General features: G+C 43.8%; 1 non-coding gene across 1 annotated transcript; it reads right to left on the bottom strand.

The window, feature by feature from the left end:
• Positions 1-6,763: 6,763 nt before the first annotated feature.
• Trnai-uau (transfer RNA isoleucine (anticodon UAU)) lies at positions 6,764-6,847 on the bottom strand. Its single transcript has one exon. It is a non-coding gene; the product is annotated as a tRNA-Ile (tRNA).
• Between the last annotated feature and the right edge of the window lie 5,955 nt (positions 6,848-12,802).

Here is a 12,802-nt window from a genome sequence, read left to right as displayed (position 1 = left end):
GGGGAAAAAGGCACACTCATACATTGCTAGTGGGGCTGCAAATTAGTGCAGCGGCTCTGGAAAGCAGCGTGGAGATTCCTTAGAAAACTTGGAATGGAACCACCATTTGACCCAGCTATCCCACTCCTTGGCCTATACCCAAAGGACTTAAAATCAGCATACTACAGAGATACAGCCACATCAATGTTCATAGCTGCTCAATTCACAATAGCCAGATTGTGGAACCAACCTAGATGCCCTCAATTGATGAATGGATAAAGAAACTGTGGTATGTATATACAATGGAATATTACTCAGTCATAAAAAATAATAAATTATGGCATTTGCAGGCAAATGGCTGCAATTGGAGAATATCATGCTAAGTGAGATAAGCCAATCTCAAAAAACTAAAGGACGAATGATCTCGCTGATAAGTGGATGATGACACATAATGGAGGGTGGGAGGGGGGCAAGAATGGAGGAAGGAGGGACTGTATAGAGGGATAAGAGTGGTGGGAGGGGTGGGGGGAAGAAAAAAATAATAGAATGAGTCAAAAACTATTACCCTAGGTAAATGTATGATTACAAAACCAGTATGCCTCTACTTCATGTACAAACAGAGAAACAAAATGTATCACATTTGTTTACAATAAAAATGAATTAAAAAAAAAAAAAAACAAGAGGATGGCTATGTGGACTTATTATGAATAATTGCCTATACTAGAGCCATATTGTAAGGCATGTTGAAGATCACAAGAAAACTAAAAGAAACCTTTCTTTCACATATGCCAAATTGGTTTCATATACCACTTGGCTAAAATGTGACTCTAGTCTTGTGTGGGAACCATTCTCAGGGATGAGGCAATAGCATCCCAATACACATGCCGAGGTATCACAAAAAAAGGGAAGGTTTGGAGGAAGGATGGATTGTGTAGAGGAGAATGAGAGGTGGGGTGAGGGTGGGGGTAAGGAAAGATAGTAGAATGAGATGAACATCATTACCCTATGTACACATATGATTACACAAACATTGTGACTCTACTTCGTGTATAAGCAGAGAAATGCCAAGTTATACCCCATTTGTGTACAATGAATCAAAATAATAAAAAAAACATAAAAAAATAAAAAGGAAGGTTTCAATGAGAAGAAAATGGTGAAGTTTACAGCAAGGAACTGCTTGCTTCCACAGGAACAGTTGTAAGCAGAAACCTGAGTTAATTGACATGACATTGCTAGTTAATTCCAGTGGGGTTTTAGTGATTCTTCAAAACTAGTTTTGTAGGCAGTATCCATATGCCCCAAGGATTCCTTCCTTAATTTGCCTGGTTTTCTGGCCTGAGAAAAGTGTGTGGGATTTGTGATCTCCTTTTTCTTCAAAGATCTTTTCTAAAATCTTTTGTGACTGAGGAGGCCGAGGTTAATGGAAGTCTGGCCTCCAGAACATGCGGCTGTTTTTATTTGGAGGATGTTGCTTCCTCGTGACATTAAATCCTCCTTTGAGAGTTCAAGGTTAACCTCCAGGCAAAACAAACTGTGTGTCTTTCTGCCTTGCTTTTTGCCATCTACACAAGCTAGGATGTTCTCTTGGCAGGAAGACTTAATATTTTAAAGAAAGAGAAGCAACAGAGGAAAGCAGATCAACCTCATGGCTAGATTGGAGCTGCTTCTCTCCTGGATGGCCTCAGTTTATCTTGGACTCCATGTGCAGCAGCCAGCAGGACCTGGATGGACAGTCATTCTCTTGGGGACGCCCTTAATTCTGCACATCTCACCAGCTTCCCCAGAGGGATTCCCAAATTCCAAGCAGGATAGTGGGTATTTGATGGGGCAGTCATATTACTCTTCAATGAGCTATATAACTCCTTTAGCAACTAGAAACCCGAAAGTTTAAGGCTGCCAGAAAAGATGACTAATTTGCTTTTCCTAACTAAACAAAAAACATTCCATGGAAAATTATAAAGGCATTTATAAAGGACGTTGAGGTTCACATTTCTGTTCATTTATTTTTCATTTTCGTCTTGAAATTTAATTTATTTGGAAGGTTGCTTGTTAAAACGAAAAGGTCAAGATATTTTCCTCCTGCAAAACCAAAACCTAGTCTGTTTTCTTTCACTGGAAGTTCATGACATCTTCATGGAGGGAAGCTGTCTCCTGGCCTAGGTGTCTCAGGGCTACACTGACTTTCTCTCTCAAGATGCTTGTCTTTGGAACTCAGTCACTATGTTTGAGGAAGCCCAGGACGTAAGGAGAAGTTGACATGGTAAGAAGCCAAGGCTTCCCCCAGCAGGTATCACCAACCATCCAGCACATGAGCGAGCTCCTTGGAAGGGGCTCCTTGAACCCCAGTCAACCCTTCAAATAGTGACGGCTCTAGCCAACATGTAGTTGCACCCTCAGGCGAAACCTTCAAACTATAACTGCTCTCAAATTCTTGACTCATACAAACTAAGAGCGATAATAAATGATTATTGTTTTTTAAGCTACTAAGTTTTGGGGTGACTTGTTAGGGAGCTCTGTTCTGCTATCCTTGGGTTCGTCCCTTCATAATTGAAGCACGGTTGCTACAGATCCTGACCTCACGCCATCATTTCAGGTAGATATAATAAATATTTTCAGGGTAGAATTCAACCTTATAATAGGCATCATGCAACTAGAATCTTTGGAATCCAAGTCTGGACATAGGGGTGCATTATTAAGCGCTGCAGGACTGGCCAGATTGTTCTGCTTTTTTCAAGCAAGAGCAGGGAGCTATTCTAAAATACTTTAGACAAGCCACATATCTTTACCACTAGCAAGCTCACTAGAGAAATCCCATTTGGCATCCATTACTCCATTGTACCATTTCAACAGCCACTGATTAGGTTAACAGAAACCTATTCCTAATATTACACATGCCAACCAGCAAAGCCTCTGCTGTTGATCATAATGAAAGACGGTGGAAGCTCTCACAGGAGCTGCCTCTGGAGCACCTGCTTCCCAATTAGAAGGCCGGCTGTCTACCCTAGAGTGTGTGTGAGTCCCCACTCAGGGCAAATGACTGTACCCAGGGGAATGCAGATGGGAATACACACAGGAGCTCACACTGCCTGTAATGAAATTATAGACACTGTAACACCCAATCTGGCTTTCTGACCTCAATTTCACTTCCGCCTTCCCTAATAAGCACCCCTTTCAAGTCTCACTATTAATTTGCACTCACTTCTGTGGAACCCCACCCACCAAAACACAGGTATGGGTTTCCTTTCTGAGACCCCCCCACAGTATGAACTGTACAGACCCTTAGTTGGCTTGCAGGCCATTGTAATATGTGCCTGTTTCCCAAGGAAGGCAGTAATCTTCGTAGGCACTTCAGAGCAAACCTATATTCAAGAAAAATATGCTGTATTTTTCATCTACCTCATAACTTGCTATTAGAGTCAGTAATTCCCATTATGGCTGAGGCTAGGGTTTGGTCTCTTGGAGCCTACAAGATTAAGACCAGGATCATGTTATTCCTTAGTGGCTGCCTTCTGGTTCTCACAAGGAAGACAATGAAAAGATGCAGATATAATAAAATTCCCACCAAGTACCTATGTTCTCCTCAATCTCCAAGTGCGGGTGGATCGGAGACGCCCTATTCTCCCAGTGGCAGACATCAGCCAAGGTTATCAAGGCATATGGGCATTTACTGCGGAAAACTGAGTGACCAATAAAGCTGGCCTAGTTGACAGCCAGGGCTGTGGGGAATAACCCAGAAGAGAGTCTGTTTTCTAGCCTCACTAATGCCAACTGTGGTCCTAGCTCCTTAACCTTTCCTGGCCCCTGCATTCCCTCATCCATACAACACCAGAAAGTGGAAAGATGCTCCTCTGCCTAGTTCTGCCCACTCAGCATGGCTACTGCTGGTTTTGCTACCTTCTTTGTTGTTCCCACATTTCCCCCTCTCCTCCCGTCTTCCTTATCCTCACTGCCCCCCCCCCTTTCACTCTTTCCACATAGAGTACTTGTTGTAACCTCAGGGCAGTCCCTGCCCTTGAGGACCTCACCATCTAGTAAAGAACATACAGATAATAATACCCACACACCCATAATTTTAATAAAGATACACACAAGAATGTTAACTGGCAATGTTATATATAAATATTAAGTATCCCCTCCAAAAAAAATCTCAAACAATACAAGAAAGTTAGAGGTAAAATGATTGGGTAAGGAGAATTTTATAAGTGCATTAATCTTCTAATAGGGATTAACTGGGTGGTAATTGTACACAGGTAGGCATGGCTGGAGGAGGTGGGTCTTTGGAGGCGCGCCCTTGGGGTTTATATTTTGTGAGCTGAATTTAGTCTCTCTCTGCTTCTTGGTGGCCATGTCCTGAGGCACTTTTCTCCACCACACTCTCCCACTCTCCTTGATGTTCTGCCTCACCTTGAGCCCTGAAGAATGGAGCTGGTTGTCTGTGAACTGAGACCTCTGAAACCCTGAGACCCAAATAAACTTTTCCTCCTCTAAAATTGGTCTGGTCAGGTCTTTTGGTCACAGCAACGAAAAAGCTGACTAAAATCGTCAGTATCACCTGAGCTCTTGCTCTATGCAAGCAACATGCTGAGCGCTTCTCATTCATTTCACTGAATTCCCACAGCACCCCTTGTGGGAGGAACTGTAAGTACTCAGTGAACTTCAGAGAAACCAAAGGATGCTCCTCAAACCCCACAGCTCTTGCCTGAGAGGGCATCTTGGGCTGATCAAAATCACAGGGCAACAGGATAAGTGCGGCCATAGTGGTCAGTACTGTGAGACGGTGACAAGAAGGAGAAAAGGGGCCTCTCCCTCCATGAATCTGGAAGGGTCCTTCAAAGAATGGGAGGGGCCTTACCTAATGGAACAGAAGCGATTGCCACATTAGGTTAACTCAGGAAGTGATAAGGAAGCCATAAAAAAAAAAAGTCACTGTCATCTAATAATATCACAATAAAGGAAATTACCTTTATAACATTGATGATGCTTCACTTTTTACACACACACAATGCCCACTTCATGGTTTCAATTCTTGCTTCATTTCCGCCTTTATACTAAGTGATGACATCTACGTTTGTTGACGGTTTACAGGAGTTCTGTCTTAGAATGTGCCTTCCCCAAGTTTCCGGTTTATGCATTTGGAAATCACATGGTTATTTGCTAGGCCAAGTGCTTGAGTGTACTTTACTTTTAAAATGTTCTAGAGCAGATCTGGGGAAAACCCTTCACTTTCTAAGAACACTGACAGCTACATGAAGGCCTTAAGTGATTGCTCCATCATTGAAGTTCTAGCTTTGACTTTTACCTGTGCACATATTTTGGAGTTGGGAAGTGTGGAAATGTGAAATTTTGCAGCTCAGCCAGTCCTTGTATCTTCTTATGTGAGAGGAACTCAGGTTTTCTTGGGGAACCACTTCTCAGACAATCTCAGTCCAAGGCTTGAGAGTACCCCAGGCCTTCCCAATCAAGGTCACAGTCATGATCCAAGCTGGGCCTTGGGACTTTCACCACCTCTTGGGAAAGAGACAAATTTTTACTCTTTTGGGTAACCAAACTGGTGGGATATGAGCTTAGTCCTAGAAGTGCCTATCTTTGCCATCTCTTGAGTATAGTCAACTTCGCCTTCACTGAAACTAAAGCTAACACAGTGTCAGTGTTTCTGCTCAGGCTGGTAAATTCCCTCCTTGGCTTTCTCCCAGTCCCCACATGAGGCTACTTGTGTCACTGCAGTTGGGACTGTCAGAGGACTCCTTGATAGGGCACACAATGACTACTGACATCACCTTCATTCAAGAGGTCAGTGCTGTCCCTGGCTCCTTCCTTGTCCTGGCTGGAATTCCATAACCCCTCCAACTACTTAAAAACTGTTCTTTTGTCTTAGTGTTATATTTTTGTTTCCAACTCTTCCCTTGTTTCCTGCCAAGACCTGTCAGCCTCATGGCACAGATACATCTTAGTGTCCTACAAGTGTACCTATATGGTCAGTCCGCAACCCTCTCAATCAAGAGCTGCCCCTCCATCACCAGGTGACATCATCTTATGGCCAGAGAGCTGAACCTTTCTGCTGAGGCCTCAGGTTCTTCATGCACAACAATCAAGTGCCAGGCTTCTGGACATCTGTGACCTTGACACCAGTGCCTGAGACTGCTTGCTGTTCATGCCAACGCCCATCAGGAGAGCAAATTGTTGTTGCCTGAATGAGTTCATTAGCACACAACCATGCTGCTTATTATGTGTGATGACACAGCCATTTCTTAAAGCTGATTAGACAGCATTGTGCCCAGCATTATGATCATCCAGGGTGATACCCTGATTTGCTCTGGTTCGTCTGCAGCTCATTGAAAATCATCGTTCTTGGTGACCCACTGTGATGTTTCTGGGCCAGAGATCACTGGCAATATTAACATACTTGAAAGGACCCCCTCCCCAACCTATTTGAAATCCTCTACTCTTTCTAGGCCACTTTTAAAAGTATTTCATAGGAACATTCCTGATACTACACCACCTTTCTTTCTGGGGGTCAGCCAGAGAACAAAGGCCATTCAGGTTTCCTCACAATGCTTTATTTGTGGACAGATTGCAAAATAGGCACAGTTGAACCAAAATTTCAAGCAGTTCTCAACTAAGATTGGCTTATATTTCACAAGGTTGCTCATATACCACTTCTTAAGACCAAGAACGCATTTTCCCACAGAAACAATGTCATGGACTATAACAAGAGCCTCTCAGATCAAGTCACAAGTGCCCAAAGTAATTATGATGCCAAAAGCACTCTTTCTTTTTTTTTTTTTTTTGGGTGCTGGGGATCGAACCCAGGGCCTTGTGCTTATAAGGCAAGCACTCTACCAACTGAGCTATCTCCCCAGCCCCCAAAAGCACTCTTTCAGTAACTATATTTCAATCCCTATATATAACACCACTTCTATAAGAAAACTCTAATTGCATTCTGAGGTCCCACTCAGGGTTCTAGGAACACTTTTCAAACTCTTGCATTTTTCTTGGTAGCATGAGGTAGAAACGTTCATTTTAATCGAGCTTTCATTCACTTTCACAAATATTTATGAACACCCCAAATCTTCCAGATTTTGAGGATACCTATGCCAATTTTCAAGTGCTCATTGCTTCTTATAAAGTCGACTTATAATTGTTTCCCCTGATTAGTGGCGTTGTGATGGGGGATGGGGAACAAATTTCCCTTACAGAAAGAAGACATTAAACTCCAAAAGTAGGAAATCTCCTGACACTTTCTACCTCCTCCTTTTCCCTCTTGATAGCTTGATTTCTCTGGATTAACTTGCATGAAACTTTTTTGTTTTGCAAAAGGTTCACAGTAAAAAGTAAAGACTTACTTACATCATCTTTCGATTATGAGCTTTCTTACAACAGGGAGTATCCTTACTTCTGTAGAAGAGGGCATGATGAAAGTTAGAAAAAAAAAATAATACTTTTTTATAAACCCTAATGGTTACGCAGATATTGCTCAAAAACTGGCTTTCACTACTGGGGTGGCATATTTTTCTATTGACCTGATACCAAAAAAGCAAAGCAATCTTCAAAAGACGCAGACAAATGCTTTTGGGAATACAATTTTTAAAGATCATGGGAGGGGACAATTATATTTGTTGTATTTGGCAATAATAAATTATACATAACTTAGATGTGTGTAAAAGATAAATAAAAAAAAATTCCTTCTTCATCACTTCTATTCCCATGGAGAATAACTTCCCAAAGGCCACTGAAATGAGTTTGGATACTTGATGCTGTAAACGGCATCCCTCTCTTCTCCTTGGAACAAGTGCAGAGCTATGTTCCAAATCCCAGTGCCAGAAACTTGAGACCAAGTGCCAGCCCATGGCACCAAAGTCCAGTCCCTCCTCTGGTTCCAAACATCTAGAGGAGAGGTGGAGGTGGCTGGACCTTCTCTGCTTCTCCTCCCTTCCATGGGGGAAAGGATATGGAAGTGGGCCCAGGGAGGGGAGAAATGAATAAGTGTGCCCCCATCCCATTTTGAAATCTAACTTGAAAAAAGAAGTCCAGCATAGTCCAGGAGACAGCAGCTCAACTAGCAGACTCTAGTCTCCACCACTTTCTAGCTATGTGACTTTGAACAAGTCACCCATCTCTTTAATAAAATTCAGATAACACAAATTCTACCACTTGGGGCTGAGAACTAAGTGAGTTCCTGTTTGTACAGCATACCAGAGGCATTCCATCTGGCACGTACATCGTCATGGTAGCTGGTGTTCAGAAGGACATTATTTGGGTTTTACTTACATAAATTACAAAGCCTATACTTTTTTCCCCCAAGTTGGAGAAGATGCTTTTCCTTTTAAGACCAAGAGATTCAGGAATTTTGACAGTTTACTGGCAGTACTCTGTAACCAACGTGATGGCGGGTGGGGGAGCATAGGGGGATGTTCTTAGCCTCTTTGTGAAGGACTGAAAAACAAATTTGGCGTGTTATTTCTGTTCAAAAATGAATAACAACACTTCCCCAGTCTTTAAAATCATGAGAGAGATGCCTTGCAGAGGCACTTTGCTGGAGGGAGTCTTGCAGATTTTCCCCACACGTTTCTAGACCATTTCCTGCAAACTGACAGTGCAACTCCAAGCAAATAAAAAGTTGGGTAACACTTTTCTTAAGTCCCATCTACGTAAAGAACACTGTGCTCTGGTTACAAAGTCATGAGGGTTGGGGAAAAGAATGCAATAAAATACTCATGGCTAGATGTGAAGGAGGAGGTGACATGTGACAGACTGAGGGCTCAGGTGGACATAGAAGAGCCTGGGTCCTGGATGTATCCCCTCTCCCTCTCCCCTTAAGAGCTCTGTGTTCTCAGCCATGACAGTCAACATCCCTGGGTCTATGTGCTCAAACGTACAATGCAGGGAATAGGCTAATCAATCCAAATGTCCCTTCCAGTTTGTGGTTCCAAGTTAAGGAAGTGAAAAGATGTGAGATAAATAATAAAGCAATTCTCACTGCACCCTACATGTTGAGGTAGCTACATCAGGTAGAAGGTTTAAGGGTCTACTTTTCCCAATTAGGTGTGTTTAAATGTTTCAGATCCTCAAACCACTTTCCTCAGGTGATAGGAAGGAACTAGTAATGAGAACGGTGCTTGTTTTTCACCTGTGAATGAAACTCTGCCCACGCATCACTTTACAAGCGGAATCAATGTCAACATCAGCAGAGCAGCCTTGGGGGAGAGCAAGGCCACCGTTGTGTTGTAGAACAGGCTGGACAGGCGTGCCTCCCCAGGCCTGCTGCCCAAGGGTCCACCCTAAAGATAAACCAGACCAACCAGCCAAGGCTTCCTTCCACCACAGGCAGCTGGGGGACAAGCGCACTGCCCCTGGGCTTTTCCCTAGGGGTTTCAGACACCCACGTCTGTGGGAAGCAGGCTGAGCTGCCCATTTCAGCCCCTTTCAAAACTGGGGTTCTGAGAGCTCCCATATTTCAGCCCAGTGAGTCCTTCCAGGCCATGGGCTCTGTAGTCCTGTTCCCAGCTCTGTTGGTAGGGACCTGGCAAGAGGTCTCCCCTCCTGAATCATTAATCATAAGTCACAGGGCTCTCTAGGGATCCTTGTTGCAGGAAGTCACTTCTCATCCCCTTCACTGGCATCAGCTGGCCTAGCTTCTCAGAAACATCCAGGGTTTCCATTCTTGCAGACACTCCAATGTGAGTTAACTCACAACGGGCAGAGAAAGCCTATTTTCACCTGGAACAAATGTCATCACACTGCTGCCATGATTAGGAACAAAGAGTAACCATTAAACCATGTACACACCCTAAGAAAACATGCAGGTGTCCATTCCAGACTTGCCAGGAATTCTCAGGCTTGGGGGGAGTTCACCATCCTGTCCCCCAAACCTAAACAGCTACTTTTGCTGGCTACTGGTAATTCATGTTTGTCCTTGGAGATTTGCTGGAGGTCAGAAGTCATCTCTGGGCACATGGCCTGCACACCCACATGTCCGTACTGCCAGAGCATGCCAGCGTCTTCATTCAGAGCAGTTTCTGACTGTGCCTGAGTGCCTGACTCAGGGTGTGGCAAAGAAAGAACTCAAGAAAAGATTCTAAACAAATGACGAGTGAACAAACCAATAACTTTATAAAGGTAACATCACCTTCCCATTAATTCATAGGTAGGGAAAGAGCATGGCTGCCCATGGCATGAGGGAGCATGCTGAAGAATGTTCCCAAGTCCACAGCAGCTTCAAGTCTCTGAGCAAGGCAACATTTCCCAAGCAATGACATTTCCCAATTGAGAAGCCACCCATCCTTGAGAAAGGATATGCCATCATTCCAATTTGATTGGGCAAAAGAGGCAGAAAAGTTTCACGACCAAGTGCCATGAATGTACAGAACTGCTGCAATCAGGCCAGCTGGTCATCCACTAACTTTGCACATATTTGGTAAGAGCCACCAGAGTGCCAGGCACTTTGCAAGGCCCACAAGGAGGTGAATAAGATGCCAGTCTTTTCCCTGTGGTCATGAAGTGTGTAGCAGGAACTGACACGTAACAAATAAGTACACAACGAGAGGCTGTAATTAAGGCTCTAAAGGAAAAGTGCGCAACACAAGAGATTGTCTAACAGGCGAGAGGCCTGATTGGCTGCAGGAACTGTGCATGCTCAGATTTGGATCCTTGGATCACAGTCATCTGCATTCGGAGCAGATTGAGATCCTCACACAGGAGGACCTGGGGCTTTCCAGGAACACCGTTTTCTTCCTCTGTCGAAAGTGGAGGAAATGGGGCTGAGGTTGTAGCTCAGTGGTAGAATGCTTGCTTAGCATATGTGAGGCATTGGGTTCCATCCTCAGCACCACATAAAAAAGAATAAATAAATAAAGGTATTGTGTTAATTTACAATATATATATATAATACTTTTACATAAATGAGCAGTGATGTCCTAGAGTTCAGATTCTTATTCAACAAACAACCCAGTTCCTCAACCATACCAACTCTCATTCTTTGAAAGATGCTATACAGCACTGCTAAAAGGTAAAACCACATGGACTAAGAAGCTTGCCTCCCTCAGGAAAGTTTCCTTGCCTTCCTCCCCACACCCTCCCTGAGGCCAGAGGCAAAGCTTCCTTCCCAGAGGCTAGCAGAGAGTCATTTTGCCTCCTGTTTATTTATGCATTTGAGGCAGTGTGAGCACTACCAAGACAATGAGGTGGGCACCCAGGATCCCCCAAACGTAGCCGTGGTTTGGATGCATCTGATCCTGGTGAATCAGGGAAGGAGAGAGGAATTTACTTATCCTTAGGCCTATGTGACAATTCGTGGTCAAAATGAGGCCCTGCTAGACAGGCCCTTGCCTGGTGGGCCCCTGGGTTCCCTCTCAGCAAGCTTAGTGACCTGTAGCTCCATGGTGCTGAGCTATTGGACACCTGGAGAGCTGGCCCAGGGGAGCTTTGGTTCATGCCCTGTCTCACCACCCAGGTCTGACCTTTCTCCTCCATAGTCTCCTTACTTGGGATTGCTGGGGACTCGGCAGCAGCCTCTGCCCCAAATGGGGATGAAAAGAAGGCACAGCTAATGTCTTTGTGGCATAAGGTGCAGGAAGCTGGAAGGGCTTCCTTTAGATATAAACCTGCTTGGGGAGGCCGCCTGCAGAGCAGCCATGTGTGCACAGCTGCAGGGAGGGAGCATGTAGCCATGCGATTCACAGGACCCTTTCCTAGGGCAGCTACATTCCATCTGTACCACCACCCAGCAGGTAAGGAGCCTGAGACTCAGAGGGTTAGCTGAGCTGGCTGTCACCACTGCCCTACTGTGTTGCACATATTTTTGTTACACTTCTGCCTCCCTGTGACCTAGGGCTCCTGCTATAGAGATGAGAGAAAACATGACCTGAGAGCGCCCCTTCTGTGATCATATGATCTGCTTCCTCTGCTTCTCCTCCAAACCCCAAGAAACTAGTTCACCTTGTTATTATGTTATTCATGACTCACAAGCCCACCCTCCAGCATATTTGTGTTGTGGAGGAGTAATGCCTTAATACAATGGAGTGGTTTTCACAGTGGACTATGGGCGCAAGAGATCTGCAGGGAGGAATTGGAGGACCTTAAGGTGGTGGTCCTTAGTCTTTTTCCACCAGAAGATAAGCTCTTCTATCCAGAGCAGGGCCATCTCTGCTTCGCTCCATATCTGTGGTTCAAGACACAGTGCCTAACACATGGCAGGTGTTCAGAAGAGATTTGATAATGGATGAATAGGTGGATGGATACATGGGCTACCCCAAAGCTCCCAGTAGGTAAATCATTCGCTCACTCATTCAAATCATACTCACCAAGAACCAAGCCTGCAATAAGGAATAAGCTAGGCACTAGAGAGAGTATTGTAAACAAGGTAGAGCTGAGTCTATCACTAAACAAACAGTGGCCAGAAACTGAGTTAAGGTAGGTATACTATTAAGGCTAATAGCCACAATCATAGGTTTTGACCATTTAGGTATCTAGATACTAATCTATAATTTTGTAATCTAACCATTATACTGACCAAATTCTAATTTTTAAATCCGTTTTGGTGCTGTTTAAACACAACCTATGTGTTATATTTTTTTTTCAATTCAAGAATTATACTTAACATGCACAATGGAAAGCCAAGGCACACGTATCAAAGCTCTAGAGAATGAGGTTTCAGTTCCAAACAACTAACATATTGCTCTCAATCAATCCAATGATTAATGTTCTAAAGTTCAAAATAGCTTCTATCATCATATCACAAATTATGTAAAAAATGTGTATAGAAACACTAAAAGGGAATCTTAAGACTATAAACAGTAGTTATCTATCAAGTGATATGATTATAGAT

The sequence above is a fragment of the Sciurus carolinensis genome, chromosome 1 (assembly GCF_902686445.1).
Source record: "Sciurus carolinensis chromosome 1, mSciCar1.2, whole genome shotgun sequence".
NCBI lineage: Eukaryota > Metazoa > Chordata > Mammalia > Rodentia > Sciuridae > Sciurus > Sciurus carolinensis.
The sequence above is the reverse complement of the archived record's forward strand: the minus strand, read 5'-3'. Positions and strand labels throughout refer to the sequence as shown.